This window comes from Pelobates fuscus, chromosome 3 (assembly GCF_036172605.1).
Source record: "Pelobates fuscus isolate aPelFus1 chromosome 3, aPelFus1.pri, whole genome shotgun sequence".
NCBI classification, from domain to species: Eukaryota; Metazoa; Chordata; class Amphibia; order Anura; family Pelobatidae; genus Pelobates; species Pelobates fuscus.
The window spans coordinates 42,856,446-42,874,182 of record NC_086319.1 but is presented as its reverse complement, the minus strand read 5'-3'; the positions used below and the strand labels follow the sequence as shown (position 1 = coordinate 42,874,182).

General features: G+C 33.7%; 1 protein-coding gene across 2 annotated transcripts in view; it reads left to right on the top strand.

Moving 5' to 3' along the window:
• The window catches only part of SYT1 (synaptotagmin 1), a 597,051-nt gene that overhangs the window by 488,054 nt on the left and 91,260 nt on the right, over positions 1-17,737 (top strand). The gene's annotated exons all lie outside the window — the stretch shown is intronic.

The following is a 17,737-nucleotide window of genomic DNA, read 5'->3' as shown; positions in this document are numbered from 1 at the left end:
CAGGACACGCCAAAATTTTCATCTAACCAAAATAAATAAAATTTTCATGTTATGATGTTACCTGGTTTAATTAATCTCTTATATGCTATAGATTTTTTTTTTGTGTGTCCTAGTTTTTGCTTTTCCTTTACATCCAGGGCACATATTGCATTAGAGAAGAAAAAAGGGATATTTGTTTCTCTGTCTCTGCTCCTCCATTTGCTATGCTCAGTGCCGGAAAAGTGCCGAGCTTATAACAATGATTGAAAGGGAGCCCGTAATATGGAATTATATATTTAATAATACGTTTCAGTCCCCGCGGACACATATTTGTTAAATATAGTCAATAAGTAAACAAAATATTAAACATGCTGGAAAGTGACAGATCCCATTTAATAAAATGTCCAACAGCTGTTGTTATTATGAGTTTATCTGGCTTTATCAAGCTACGCAGCTGTATGCAATAAGTCTAATGCAATTTAATATATTCTCTTCTAGCTACTGGATACCACACATAGCCATTAAATGCACAATTGCAATTGTTTCTGTTATCCATGCCAGATGGAAAAGTCATTTTATAACAAGTGCTGTACAGTTGATTCTGAACAACAGTCCGATGAGTTCCAGACTTGGCAGGGATTCTGTGTACACCACATGGCGTAAGACGTATTCAAACAAGATGCTGAATTTTGCATACAGTAACTCACTGTCAGATCTGATAAGCCTTTAGATAACTAGCAACATACACAGTTCCTCTAAATCCATTAATATATTTTTTTTTACATTGCCGTAAGCACACGTGTAAATCACTGCCTATAGACGTAATGACGATTTTATTAGTAAAACATGTTAAGTAAGAATATATTGGGAGTACATAAATTCATTTGAATGGCTCATATATTGTGAAATGGAGTTAATTAAAAGCATTTTAAGAGATCCCCACTCAAGCAATGCCCCAGAGCTTACCATCTGATTGACTGAACTGCTCTCAGCATCTTATAACATACAATGAAATCCCATCCCATCTGTCAGTGCAAGTTGTGCAAATGCTTTTTAATCTCAATCTGTCCTCTCGTGTTCCTGTACAAATGGCTGCCAATTAGCAACCTTCTATCCAATTTGTAAGTAGATGTTGGCTATATCCAGCTTTTCGTCTGAATATGCAATGTAACCATATATGTATATTGATTATGTGCTAATATAGAATATTTGCAAGTCATTCTCATGATGGTTGAGGCAGACAGACAGACAGAAAGACAGACAGACAGTAAGACAGACAGACAGTAAGAAAGACAGACAGGTAGGATAGATAGATAGACAGACAGACAGACAGACAGACAGACAGACAGACAGATAGATAGATAGATAGATAGATAGATGCAGTTTTAAACATCGCACGGGAATAGTGAGAAATGGGTGTGTGTATTTCATTTAAATCATTTGTTTCATTCTATGCATTATATAGAGTTGGGGAACAGGTGGCAAGTTTCTGCTATCCTTTTATGCCTAAGCTGGTAGAGAAAAAAATGTGAATGTATCAATATTTTAATATTTTATTGCCAATGAAATACCTCTGAACATTAAATCTGTTTTTCTCGGATAGTCTATAAGAAACGTTATTATCGTTTAGGTGCGAGTAATGCATCGATATAATGGATCATGTTTATGTGTTATGGGATTGGGAACAGAAGCTGATAATATTGTGATTGTAATTCAATCATATTACACTATTAAATCTTTTTTTGCCGTCTGTTTTGAGCCCGACAAGCACAGAAGGCATGTTTAATTTTCTTACTGATCAAGAGCTGATTTGAGGCAAGTAAATGTACCCACTTTCTATCTAAAAACATATCTTTTACCAAACTAATAATTATATTGAAAACATTCCTTTATAAATATCATTGGGACAAAGTGAAAAGAACATCAAGTCAAAGGATAGGAGTGTAGAATATGAATTAGGGGCAGAGGATTGGTAGAATCAAGTAGGGTAAGGTAAGATTAAAAAGGCAGAAGGATAGGATTCTGCTTGTTTATTCATTAAAACGTGTATATCAAGATGCTAGAATGAAATATGCATGGAGAATATGCATAATAATGTGTGGCTGCCTCCAGCTAATGAGCTCATGTTGAAAGAATTGAATTTGACTAATGAGCAGTGAAACTTGGCATATATTAGTAATCACATGATTTATTTACGAAACAGTACATTCTGCTAAAATGACAATCGAATACCAGAATGCAGGCCAGAGAGTTGACAATCCTAAAATCACAAAGCAAAATAAAGGTGCCAGGTACAATGTAGTATGCAGTACTATGACATATAAACAAAAAGGGCAACTAGTGTCCCTTTAAGTATTAAAGGGACACTGTATGCACTAAGTATAGATCATTCCCCTGCAGTCTCACTGCTCTGTTATCTGCCATTTAGGAGTAAACTGATTGTGTTATGCATCCCTAGCCACAACTCCCCTGGCTAATACTCACACAGCCTTCCTATACAGTTCAAGAAAACAAGCATACACTTTTAAAGCTTCCATATTGCACAGTGTGTTTAATCTAGAATTTCTTAAGTGCTGCATTGTTAATACACTGCTAGAGTCTGCATGAATCTCATGTGTGTGCTTAAAGTTCAATTAACAGAGCAGGAGATAAAACCTTTTAAAGTAAACACACTGTGCTGAAAGAGCTGATTGAAAACGAAACCATTTTTCATGGAAGCAGTGTGGGAGTAACAGTCAGGGGAGGTGTGGCTAGGACTGTATAAACAGAAGCAAAAGTTATTTAACTCTTAAATTACATAGTGAGCAGTGAGACTGCACTGGAATGGTCAATACCAGACTTCCCCAAACTCCGGCCCTTCAGATGTTGCTGAACTACAAGTCCCACGATTCTCAGCCTTTCTATTTCATTCATAGAATCATGAGAGTTGCAGTTCAGCAACATCTGGAGGGCCGGAGTTTGGGGAGGCCTGGTCTATACACTATAACTGCTATTCTAAGTTATTTTGGTGCTGAAAGCATCCCTTTAACCCCTTAAGGACCAAACTTCTGGAATAAAAGGGAATCATGACATGTCAGACATGTCATGTGTCCTTAAGGGGTTAATATAGAAAAATCACTTTTAATGTTTTCATCACATCCAAACATCAGTCTTCCAAATTATACAAAGGAAAATAACCGAGAGATACATATATACTATAGAATAAATTATATATATAAATGTTACAAATTAGTGAAAATCACAGGTTATATTAAATATTCTGACTATACTAAAAAGTTTGATCATTCATTTATTGCAGAGACATTAAGAGTTGTCATGTAATTCTATGAATGTGCAATAGAACAGGTGAGCAAATCCGACATAGCTATTTGAAAGTCTAAGTTTTTCTAAGAAATAAGCAAAACCAGTTCGACATGAAAATATGATTACAATTTTTAAACATGTATTTTTCTCACATTTTGATTTTTTTTGTCTGATATCTGCATAAAAAGTTACATGCATAAGCATTTTAAATGAGAAAAAAATATCTCTCTTTCATTTATTAACGAAATGAAAGTAAGTCTTATTTCAGAGTTCTTTAACTTGAGGTTATTTTTTCTACATGCAGAAGAACGAGCACATCATCCTGGCGTGAGTCTATAACAGGCTGTCTTCCAATCAAGCTGCCAATTAGCCAATTATGTTACAGCTATCTCTGCAAGGTTCTAGTGCCCTTAGTGTAGCGCGATCACACTAGTGCCCATATTGAGCATTTTGTCGACAGTTCCCTAAAGTGTCCCCAAAAGCAAGACATCAGGGTCCAAACCCAAAATGGTGGGACAGGACCCTGGAATATGGACTACCCCACTGAAGTCGGACCTGTTGAAAGTAGTAAACTTGCTCTTTTCCAGTTTTGCTTGCCATGCTTGTGGTTTTGTGGAAAATGAGGCATCCTGAAGCTTTCAATTGCATATTAAAGTGTCTGGCAACACCCCGCCCACTCCCAAAACAAGAAAAGTATGTCATAAACATAAAATATTTATGGAACACTCACATTGAGTGTATTGGAATGTAACTAGAATTCCGACACAGTCAAAAGCTATACTAAGACAATTTTGCTACACTTGACAAGGTTGACAGATAGGTTGAGCTCAATAGATTGCTAAACCTCACTTTACTCACTATGGGGTTAGAAAATGATGGACCATTTCATATAATTCCCATAGCTAAAGGTTTGTCTTTGGGACTACTTTCACTGTATTTTTTTTCTCCTTTTTTATTGTTGTGTGTTGACGTGGTGTCCCATTGAGCAGCCAGAGGGACACATTATTACATTTCATTGATTTTTTTAAAGACAGTTTGAGAAGTGTTCTGGAATTAATTCCTGGGGAATTCCTAAGATATTTGCTCCCAGTTTCTCATACTCTTACATCCAGGGTTAATTCAGAGAGGTTCCAATCTAAGGCTATTTCAGATCAGTCTAAATGTGCTTCTTCTAGAATCTAAGAATGGGTAATCCAGAGAATTTCTTCTAAATTGCACCACATCATTGTCCACAAATATCCAGCTAATAATTCAGTTTATAGAAAATAATGCAATCTTAGTGATAACGCATGGAGTAATGAGTTACAAAATTTGATAGCAACAGCTTTTACAATGGCTATTTACATTTCTGTGTCAAATAATGGTGAATTGGACCAATAAGTGTAGTTTTTCGATAGCTTTGTCAACATACGTGTATCTTAAAGTTGACGTAATGCACTATTTGTATCTTTTTAAGATTTGCTTCCCTAAACATCACAACCTAAACTAACACTAAGTCGTGTTGCCAGTTTATTCATTTCCAAACCCATTTGTGTCACAAGAAAATTAGCCTTGGTAATTTGTCATTACTTTGCGACATCTCTTAAATATCTCTTTAACGCTAACTCCATTTGTTTTTCTGTAGGCATTTCTCATTTCAACGGCATGCTCAGTCTTATGTGACAGTTCTAGTTCCCAAACAGAGACAATAAAAGATCCAGGCTTAGTAATCACTCAGTAAGATAGATATCCCCAAAGGCCTGAGCCTTTGCTGTGTGCTAAAGTCTTTTTGACCCTCTGGTAATGTTCCTTTACAATAATTCTTTTATCATCTCCTCCACGCTAAAAGCTCCTCTTTTATTTATTTATTTATTTATTTGTTTGTTTATTATTTTTTTTATAAACGTTATTGAAAACTAGTAAACCTATGTTTTCTTTTTATTTTAACCCTTCAATAGTCATTAAGATCAATTTTACAATGAACTTCAGGGTGGTGCAGAGGGACTTTCAATGAGATGAAGTGGTTATGGTGCATATAGTTCCATTAAAGGGAATAACAATCATTATTGTGGGATTAAAGACTCCCTTCTTGCAATGAACACACTGCCTCATTACCTGTGCAATATATTTTGATATTAACTACCACATGTATAATTGCATCATATTTATTTAGGATGTATGCCATTGTGATATTAACTACTCAATTTCCAAGTTATTCCTTCTTACCATATATACCATAATACCGATTATGAACTTTTCTACAAACTTGTCCCTCCTTTTTAACAGTCAGTCGTTACTCGCGAAAATGTCTGTCGCTACTGATAGCAAATAGCTGCTGGCTACCAACCGCAAAATCTGAGTAGTGATAAATAAAAAGCAACCCATAAAAACACTACAGTGTCAAAGGCTAAATATATATATTTGAAATATCGGTAGCAGGTTTGCAGTACTCCATAAATACAAATGGGTTATCTAAAAAAGAACATATAAACATTACATAGCGTAAAACACTAAAATAGTTTCAATATGTGATGATTGGTGGAAATAAACTCACATGATGCAGAGCCATGCTAGGCTCTGTATTTTAAGCCCAAGGTTGTCTGTACAGGCTAGGTAAAGTCTCAGTGGCCGCACCACAATGATCCAAATGAGTAAATTATAAATGTATTTGTAATTATACTAATTAAAAATACATAATAAGTATATACAGAAATATATGAAAATAAATAAGAAACAAGCAAGGCAATATGCCAGATATATGCAGTGTAGTAGTCAGATAAAAATAAGGATAAGTCCAAAGTAGAAAAAGAGCTCACTGCCTGCAAAATCAAACCTTGCAATGAGAGTCTCTCAACAGATACGTTTTGACCGAAAAAGGGTCTTCTTCCATTTTTTTTACATTTATTGAAAATTTTAGTAGTGGCAGGGAGTTACTAGTAGCCACTACTGAAAGCCAGTCACTAAATTGCATCTAGCAGCTGTCTTTATTTTCTATGGGAGATGTGAACCGACACTTAGAGATTGCTTTCCAACTGGTTACCAAAATCTCTGGCCTGGTGTAAAGAGGATAATGACCGCTATATTCGTAAATATCCTTTTGAAGCAAAAAGTCTTGTTCTGACCGTGTCAATACATTTTACCAGCCAACCGCTGCTGGCCTATCACTACTTGCCACACAGAGTTTAGTGTGCATGCTCAGGAGTGACTTTTTGTACTTTACTATCAAGCCACTATTATGCAATTGGTTAGTATCTGTAGCAGTAGCCATTACTTGTGATAATCTGCAAACATTTTGCAACAAGACAGGGAACCTGGTGGTTATTTACAGCCACTACAAGCTGTCGGCTTTTGTTTCAGCTTACGGCAGCCACTAACCAACATAATTGTAAACAAGCCCAATATATATTTACTTGTCCGCACATGTTTGCATTTTAGCTCATGTTTACTTCTTTCAGAAAACATAGAATTCTGACACCTTTAAATGTAATTAAACAAAATAAAAAGGAATAAAATAATAAACTGGAAATTTTAAATGGCTTATAAAACATTTAAAAAAATATCAAAGTAAAGGCAAAGGTTTTTAAAAATAGTTTTGATCTAAGGTTGATATAATACAAAAGTACATACAGCTGTTGATCCACCCATACATTTTTAATTATTATGCCATGCAGAAAAATCAAATTGCTATTTTTCCAGTTGAATTGAAGACTGTTTTTTTTAGACATGAAAGCGTCACTTTTGTCTTGAATTTGTTGAGTAAGGAAAATAACAGCTGCTTCTCTGGATTACGGTTTCCAAAAGGATTATGCTATTTCAATATAAACACACTCGAGCTAAATCACTAAAGACTCTTCAACTGATATAATTAAGTAGTGTTTTAGCAAAAAGTTTCTATTAAACTTTAATTCTGACATGTAATTAAGGTATAGGCTGACCCATATGATAAAGGCAATAATATATATATATATATATATATATATATATTGTCCTGAATAGTATTAAGCGGCTATTTTGTTACATGTTCTTGATTACAATGGTATTAATTAAATAAAAAAATAAAAAAGAAGACAAATTCAATATTCTGGCAATAATTGTTGAAGCCAGATTTTTAGTTTCTTACAGTAATACATTACTTGTAGAACATGCATTGAGTATAATGCATATAATGTTTGTATTTAAACCTATATACAGTTACATAATGATATGGGTTAGAAAATCCTGTTTTCACACATGATCTTATTTTTAACATAGAAATTGTCAAATCTAGGATTATTATTAACTGCCACCACTCTAGGCAATGAATTGCATTTCTTTATTGTTCTTTATTGTTCTTGGGTTGTAAAAACTTAATTAAAACTTTCCAATGTTGTAAGTAAAATCTTCTTTTTTCAAGTCAAAGCGGTAAACTCAATTTTTTTTCCTCAAAGTCCTGTTAATGAACAGTTTCCCATAGAGTAGTTTATAGTTTTTTTTTTTTTTTTTTACTTGTTTAATATTTTATTCTTTTTCTTATTATATAAAACATATACAGCATTTTGTGCATTTCCATTTTCTCATATTGCATTTACGTGATAAAAAAATTCCAGTGTATACATATCAAACATACAAAACATTGACTATACAATAACAAAAATAAACAAAAAGTCCAGACTGGGGTCTAACTTGAGTCAGATTAGATTTTACTTAAGTAATTTTACATTCCTATTATAGCATCTAGCTATCTTTGTATCAAATGTAAGCAGGGTTCTATAAACTAATTTTCCTGTATGATACCTAGCCAGTTTTTCAGAGTACTTGGTTCTTTAACTATCCCTATCTCCATTTTCAACTGATAGATTAATTGTGATTTTACTTCCTCCCATATTGGGATTTCTCTAGCTTTCCATTTCCTAGCAATTGATATTTTGACTGCTAACAGTGTATGGATTATCAGGACAGCATATTGGTCCAGATTCTGAGACATATGTAGTTGTAACAGAAAAAACTGTGGTTTCTTGTCGACCTTAATTCCTGTCCATGATTCAATATTCTTAGTTACAATATCCCAAAATCTTTTTATCTCACCACATTCCCACCATATATGTAGCATTCCTGCCTTATGTTCCCCGCAGCGCCAGCATTTATCCGATGCATCCGGGTACATTTTAGCAAGTTTATCTGGCGTTAAATACCATCTATTCATGATTTTATATTGGAGTTCCACTAAGTTCAGACAGTGTACATTCTTTATGGTCAAATTCAGTGCTTTCATCCAGTCCTCGTAACTTATATTATTGTCTATTTCCTTCTCCCATTTTGATATCACTAGGCCAATAATTTCTTCCGGGTCAGTTTCGATTAACTTAAGACACTTTGAGACTAACTTTTTAATAATAGTATGGTCTTTTAATAATTGTTCCAGTATTAAATGTTTCGCTGAGTAATTTTTTATTAAGTGCTCATTAAGGTACCCCTTTATTCTCATATAGGTAAATATCTCTTTGGCTTGTAGCTTATATTCGTCAGTTAAAGTATTAAAATCTTTTATCTTGCCATTATCTATTATGTTGTTGATTTTGTTGACCCCTGCATTGATCCAGCTCTGAATGTTTAGATCCATTATATTTTTTTGTAACTGTCTAAAATCAATGCTAGTAAGCAGTTTGTCTTGTAAGTCTAGATCTTTTCTTAATTTGTACCATATGGGGATTAAATTGTTTAGGATCAAGCCCTTATCATAATTACCTTGTCTAAGGTTTTTTCTATGGTCTGTCTTCCAAAAAAGAGGGTATATATCCTCCTTTATTTCATCGTTAAGTAGACTCTGTTCCATTTTAAACCAAATTTGTTCTTTTGCTACATCGGATTGGGTTATTATTGCATGTACTATGTTACAAACTCTCCAAGTATGATTTAATTGTGGGATTCCCAGTCCACCCGCTTTTATCTTTAATTTTGAATGGTTTCTGCTTAATCTAGGACGTTTTTGACCCCAAATAAATTTATTAATGATTGATTGTGCTAAAGATAGCCAGCTTTCTGAACAGTAAAGGGGTAGCATGCGGAAGAGATACACCCACTTTGGGTATATATAGAATTTTATAATATTTATTCTCCCCCACCATGATACTTCAATTCCCTTCCAATTATTCAGGGTTTTTGCTGTATCTTTCATTAGCCTTAAAAAATTTTGTTCCATCATATTATTTGGTTCATTAGTAATTTCTATGCCCAAAACTTCCATAGTTTTTTTTTCACAATTAAATCCGAATTTGTCAAATAACTTTTGTTTAATATTCAACGTGAGATTGAATGAGAGTGCTGTAGACTTGCTTAAATTTAATTTATATCCTGAATAGAATGAATATTCCTCTATGGAATCCATGACCTTTTCCATGGATTTCACGGGATTTCTCAGAGTAAGTACCACATCGTCTGCATACATTGTAAGCTTTAGTGATTCCTTCTCTAGTTCTATTCCTTTTATAGAGTCATCCGCTCTGATTTTGTGTGCTAATGGTTCAAGACTAATCAGATATAATAGTGGGGACAGGGGACAACCCTGTCTAGTTCCATTTGTTAACTGGAACCATTCGGAAGAAAATCCGCTTCCCACTACCCTGGCCGTTGGAGTTGTATATAAAGCCATGATAGCCCTGGTGATATTACCTTGAAATCCGAAGCCAGACAGGGCTGTCTCCAGAAACTCCCACCTTACCCTGTCAAAGGCCTTTTCGGCATCTAGTGACAGGGCAAGGAGGGGGATCTTATATCTGGTTGCCAAATCTGCCACATCTATCAATCTCCTAATATTAGAAGTTGGGGCTCTACTGGATATGAAGCCCACCTGATCTTGATGAATAATACTAGATATTACGTTAGATAACCTGTCTGCTAAAACAGAGGAGTAGATTTTAATATCGCTGTTAAGTAATGAAATAGGTCTATAATTTATTACTAATTCCAAATTTTTTCCAGGCTTTGGAATTGGAACTATGTGGGCTTTTAACAATTCGCTGGGAATATTTCCGTATGACATAAAGTCATTAAATAGTTTGGTAAGAGGTTCTATTATATTACCCCTAAAGGTTCTATAAAAGCAGTTACTGAACCCGTCGGGACCTGGTGCTTTTTTTGATTTTAATTTTTTAATTGCAGATTCTACTTCATTTTGTAAGACAGGTTCATTTAATACTTCCAGTTGGGCCTCTGTTATACGCGGGAGTTTGAGTTCTGTAATGAATTTGGAAATATCATCAGCACTATTTCCCCCGGGTAGATTATATAGTTCTGCGTAATATTTTTGAAATGCGTTACCGATCTTCTCTGGCGACAGGACTACTTCTTCTCCATTTATTTTTATTTTAGAAATAATTTTTTTAGTTTTTTCCTTTTTTAATCTATTTGTTAGTAGTTTATCCGCTTTATTCCCTTTATAATACCAGTTTCTTCTTAAACGTTCTAACGCAAGGTTAGATTTATTTATCAATATATTATTAATGCTCTCCTTTATTTTTTTTAATTCTTTGCTTATTTCAAACGATATTTTTTTTTTATTCTGTTTTTCCAATCTATCATGATCTATATAAAGTTGTGCCAAGTTTTGTAAGTTTCTTTTTTTTTCCTCTGTGCCCATTTTTATAAAGCTTCCCCTGATTGTACATTTAAACGCACACCAGAGCGTAGATAGTGAGATCTCAGGATTATTGTTTTCTCTGAAATAATCTTCTATAGCCTTTTGTATTGTGTCTACATTTTGTTTTTTTTTTAACAAATTTTCATTCAATCTCCAGTTAGATCTAGTTTTGGCAAATTCTTCTTTGATTTCCAGAATTAAAGCATTGTGATCTGACCATGGGATATTAGTGATCAAAATTTTTTTGACCCTTCTAACAATATTTATTTCTGTCAATATGTAATCTATTCTTGAATATACCTGATGCGGGAAGGAAAAACAAGTATAATCCCTTTCCATAGGATGCCATATGCGCCATGTATCCATAAGACCTGCCTTTTTAATTACCTCGTTAAATTTTTGGGAGGACTGTTCTAACTGTCTCTTGTTCTCATTTGTTTTTAATTTATTTCTGTCCATATCAGGGTCTAGAATACAGTTGAAGTCTCCCATATATATTATTTTCCCTTGTTTAATTTTTTCGACTTTATTCACCAGTTTATTTAAAAACCTTATGGGAGCTTTATTGGGGGCATATAGATTTACAATTGTGTATCTCTGATTGTTTATCTCTCCAATTATTATGAGAGTCCTTCCTTCGTCATCTGAAACTTGATGAATTAACTTGAAATCTATCTTTGCGGAAATTATAATTGCTACTCCTCTTTTCTTGTTCTTGGGCATAGAGGATCTAAAAATATGTGGGAACTCTTTTGAGCTAAATCTATCTTTGTCATTTTTTAACCAGTGTGACTCTTGTATTCCACATATATGTATTGACTCTTTCCTAATAAAGTCGGTGAGAATAACTCTTTTCTGTGGTGCATTTAACCCCCTTACATTGAGAGATGCTATTCTAAGCATACCTTACTTCTATCTGACCCCTTTCCCCTCAGTCTGGACAACCAAAAAATGACATAACATACAAGACATTGCACCCCTACAATTAACACTAAAATGAATGGTTCCTTTCCCATAGGAGCCATAAATATCCCTACGTTCCTTCCCCCTGTATGTCAGGAGGGAAGAAATTTACAAATTAACCACCCTATATGGTTAGGTGATGGGATATACTAACCATTCTATCGAGTATATAAGGAAGCAATCCGCGAGTTACCCTGAATTCAAGCGGAGATAATATTAAAAGAGACAAAAAAAAAAAAAAAAAAAAAATAATAATAATGCTTTACATTCTTTACCAGACTTCCTCTTCTCTCTTCTCTGTCTTTTCCCCTGTAATATTTATCTTTAGTGCTCATGTCCAATATTATTTTCTCAAAGTGTGATACTCTCTCTCTATTTATTAATTATTTAATTTCCCTATCCTTCTCGCTACTAATTATACTAGTAATATCTATTTTTCAGTGCTTAAGTGCTCCCCACTACTATCATTTATTTGTGTGATATTCAAATATATCTTATATTCCTTCCCTTCTTACCCTCTTTATCTTACTCCTCCTCTTCCTCTCTATTTCCTTTCTTTTTATATATTCTTTAATATTTGTGTGGATTATTTAACCATATGATTTTCTGTTTCTCTAATTGTGTTTTATCTCAGTTCAATTCACCTCGTGTTAATTTCTATAGAGAAATTTATATTAGCTACCCTACTTTCCTAATTTTCTTCTTCTTTGTTTCATAACGCGTCTTTGTGTGAAGTGCTTATCAATGTTACCTATCATACTCTCTCTTCAAGGGAAAACGACCGAGGGGGAAAGACACAAGAGGGAAAAAAAAAAAAAAAAAAAAAAACCTTTATAGGGCTACTTAGAGTTACCTCTTCCCGACCCCTATTCATGGGGAGGGGGAGGGGGAAGTCTAGTGTAGACCCCTACAACTATTATTTAAAGGTTTCCTGAATCCATTTTTGCAAACTCTGAACTTCTCTAAACATTTCCACTTTTTCTCCATACGTGAATCTTAATCCAACTGGGAACAACCAAATATACTTGATTCCCATTTCTCTCAATTTAACAGTGCAAGATGTAAAATTTTTCCTAGCCATTCTGGTACTTCTAGATAGATCGTTAAATATTTTGATGGATTCATATTTAGAGTCCTGTAGGGGCTTGGATCTCATTGCCCTCATAATTTCTTGTTTAAGTCTATATGAGTTTAAGGCTGCAATGACGTCTCTTGGCTGCTGGGCTGGAATATTATTTGGGTTTGGAATTCTATGTATTCTTTCCGTACAAAATTGGCCAATGTTCTGCTGGACCCCCAAAAATTTACAAAACTCTTTTAGAAATTCGTCAAGTCCTCCTGAAGTAACTTCTTCTTGGATTCCTCTTATTCTGATATTGTTTCTCCTTGCTCTATCTTCGTTATCCGAAATCTTGGCTTCCATTAACACCATTTTTTTTTCCATCTGTATAATTCTTTCTTCATTTAAACCTTGTTGTAGTTTTATATGATCCATTTTATCTTCTATTAGATTTATTCTGCCCATTATTTTGGCTATCTCTGTTTTAAAATCCCCCATCATTAGGTGTATCTCTTTCTTTATATTTTCTAATTGCGCTTGTAAGCATTCATTCAAGAGATCTTTTCCAATTAGGCCAGCGTCTTTACTCAAAGAGTCCGACATTTCATGCTCGGGGTTTGTTTGTATTGTAGATTGCGTTATGAGTTGGGCTGCTCCATTTATACTATTTCTTCTTTCTGCCTTCTCCTTGTCTTGGGGTGAGAAATAGTTTGAGAGTCTTTTTTCATTTCTTTGGTCGAGTTTTTTTTCTCTTTTGTTTCCCAGCTTAAGTTCACTTTTTTTGTTTGCCATTATTGCACTTTCTTATATGGAGTTAATAAGAGCAGGATGGTATGTATCAAAAAGTATATATAAAACAAAGAAAAAAAAAAAAAGAAAAATTATTTTTATTTAATTGTTCCGTCTTTCTTTCGCTTGATTGTATCCGGTATCCTGATTTCAGGGACTAGGGTCTCACGGCGTTCCACGGCTTTCAATTGTTCTCTGGCGTTTCGTTCTTAGCGTCTTAACATTCAACAGGCAACAGGCAAGCTTTAAAGTTTTTAGAGCATTTAGAAAGATAAATAGATAATTTTATCCAATTTTATCCAATTATCCCTCAGTTCTCCAGATAGCTCCAGGCCATTTACAAAATAGTAATTTTTCCCTCTTAAATGTCTATTTTAAACGTGTACATGGGACTTAGTGATATTCCATACTATTCCATATATTCTGTGTTATTCCGTTTTTTTTTTTTTTTTTCCCGTCTTAACTATTTTATGGATAATGATTAAATTAAGCACGCTTTTCCAAAAGAGATAACTCTCTCAGCCAAAATTCATTCATTTGGGACCTTTGCACCTCCTGTTAACGGAGTTTTCAATAATAATAATATGTTAATCACAGATCTCCATTGGGAACGAGTCTCACAACTGGGGTTAATTTGGAGCCTTTTCCACGCTCCTATTAGCGGACTTTTCCTTAGGTCTATATATCAGTATATAACAACAGTATATATCGGCTGAAATTAGTTTTGGAACCTTTGCACAAACTTTGCACACTCCTATTGGTGGAGTTTTCAGTAAGTCTGTATATCTGTATATACCCAGTATTTATCAAGTCTATGTTCAATTTGCCTGTGAAATAGTTTTCTGTTGATTATACAGACATTATTCAGCTTATTAATATGCTTTTTATATACTTGCAGTTAGAATGTCTTCTGCTTGTCTTCTGCTTGTTATGTATGCCATTTTTAAGGCTTGCTGTCGTACTGAATGGTCCGAATTACTCGTCTGTCCGTCCACCACGTGTATCTGCTCGTTCGTTCCCCTTTACTGCGTTGACATTAACTTCAGGCTTCACTGTCCTGGATCTCTATGCAACCGGAGACTCTCCTGTGCTATCTGGACCCTGCAGCCTCGTGTACACTCATCCGTCGCCAGCTACCGCCAACTGCCGCCATGGACCCTCTGCCTCAGGTACCTCGCGGCTTCCCTATCTATTTCGCGGCTTTTCCCCTCACCTTCCGCGGGACGTGACCGGCGTGCGTCGTCACGTCATCGCCCCTCCCCCCGTCAAAAAAGGTACTATTGGAGTTTATAGTTTTTTTTTATATATTTATATAAAGTGGTGACAGTTCCTTATTTGTCCTAGTATAATCAAAATGCATCCTTTCTACCACTGATAGTTAAGATTTATTTTAAAACACTATTTATTTTGGAGAAGTAAATGTTAAAACAAATATTTACCAAACAACACTGCTCTGTAGAATGTGAGATAACGTTTTAATTAAAATAAGTTACTTATAATAAATCATTTTCAGATGCATGTGGCATGTTTTATCATTATAGTGAATAACCTTAAGGTAAAATAACTAGTAAGTCATCAGAAATCCTTTTTTTAACACAAATGCAGAGAAGCCTGCCTTTAGGATAAATTCCATCTAGCCATGTTGACATTCAATGACTTCATAATTGCACACCAGAGTAATTCTAGAAATTGAAAAAAAACTATTAAATCTCTGTGAACTTTTCTCTATTCTCCCTCTAGCATTTAAGTGTTTAAATGAAAAAAAAGGAAAATCACATTGCCAAACTGTAAAAAAAATTTCGAGATATGAATTACAGACTATTTCTTCGCTTCTCAACAGAAAGTCAAAGTTTAATATATTTCAGTACTTTTTCGTTAAGACTGTAAACATTATTTTGAGTTTGGATCTTATTTATTCAATATTTTTCTAATCTAGTAACTGGTTTGTTAGAGAGTTGGATTTAAGTCTTAAAACTACAGCTACGAATATAAACAATCTAAACTATGAAATGATTTAATGTTATCTGAATAGAAGTCATGGTAATCGTTATATATAAAATGTATATAAAAAATACAATATAAGGCCACAAGCAAAACAAAAATTTTGATTTAGAACTTAGACTGGGTGAGAGTCTAATGGAGCAGGAAAGGGAATTCCACAGTAGATCCCTATACAGGTGTAATGCAAATGCAGTATAATAATAATAATAATAATAATAATAATAATAATAATCAAATAGATTTCAAAAAATCAACTTATTCAAAACAGCTTTCACTATTATTTTATGTATACATTTTGTCTAAACTGAAACAGTTAAGAAAAAAGCTATATCCTACACAATGTCATTTAGACGCAAATTAATTTATAATAAGTACATTTGAGAAAGTTCCAAGTTATTTGTATTCCATTTTTGTTTGTTGTTTGCTTTTTCTTAATCGTTCACTATATGCTTTAGTTTTCTCTCCTTCTGTTGGATCCCACCATCCTCATTATCAATAACAATTGACTGTGTACCCATTAAAAGCTATTTTAATTAGTTCATTAACCTTCAGGTAAGGAAATCAATCCATGTAGATGTGGTCTAATTTTGAAAAAGAAAACATCTGAAATCAGCAAAGATTTTTATTTTAGTTTTATTATAATGAAAGTCAACAAATTTAAAAAGGTCAATATTAGCAAGTGTACAGAACTGAATGAATTGTATATTCTAATAAAGGGATTCATAAATATTTATTCTATCCAGTGAGACCATCTCCATTAAAAATGTTTAGTAAACATTTTAACAATGGCATTTTCATATCTTTTCAAAAAGAATTACCTGTTGCTCAATACCAACCTAAAAATGTCAGAGGTAAATACAATCAGTTATTTATCAAATTAAAGTGAGTAGGTACTGAATGTTGTTTAACATTATGTGTTTTATATTGTTCAGACGTTCTAAAATCCTATCTCCTATCTCCTAAGTTTTCTTTTAGTTCTCCCCATATATTGTTTTCCACCAGGTTACCAAATTTCCACCAGGTTACCAATTTCCACCATTGTAATAAATATATTGCAAATTTAGAATTACAATCTATTGTAGACTTTATCAATAATTTTTCCCCTTTAGTAAAACTACAAAAGGATAAGACCTGTATAGAAGTCTTAAAAGTACATGTCATGCAATTGCAACAATTTTAAAACCAATTTTTAGAGGAGTACTTTTCATTTTAGTTATATCTTCTTTTTGTGCAAATTTTTATTTTATTTTTTCCTTTTTTATAAGCAATGGATTTTTGGCAGGGATAAGACATGGATGGTCCAAGATGGACTTTTTTTAAAGGATGGGACAATGTTTATAAAAAAATATTTTAAAATGTTATGCATTAAAATTTGCCACAAAAGAATATTGAAACCAATTTTTATTCTCCAAGGTTTTTTAATACCTAGTTATTTATGTCTGTCAATTCCAGCTATGATTCTTAAATCTTTCTCAAGTGAGTTCCTGTTGTCACGTCTTTCAATTGATTTAATGAACTACACCACATGTAAACATGTGCAAAGAGTGACATAAAATTTATAAAATGCAGGTATACCAAATTATTGGTTTGTGGTAGATATCACTGCAGAAATAAAAAAAAACAGACACTCTCATAGGGCAATACAATAGTATCATAAAATCAGATTTATCCTGTAAGTATCACACTCGCATTTTTCGAGCCTATTTTTATAACGGGTACAACTAATGAAGCCCTTGATCAGTTGCATCAGGTGTGCTTGAGAAAAACCCTTTTTTGCATATTTGTGCTGTTGTAAGGGATTCTATTCAGGAGGTTGAACAATTTTGAGACTGGAGAAGTCATTATAAGTTGCATTTTCAGTTGAATTTTAGGAAACCATTTGAAGCATTCATTGTGTTGAGCTATTTCAATTGCTTTTGCTTGATTTGTTCGTCGCAAACTGCTGAACGCGTAAATTTCGACAATAAACCTGATTTTCAATAGGCGTTGAATAATTTTGATTACAACTGTATATGAACATTATATATTCAAAAACACAAAATAGTGTT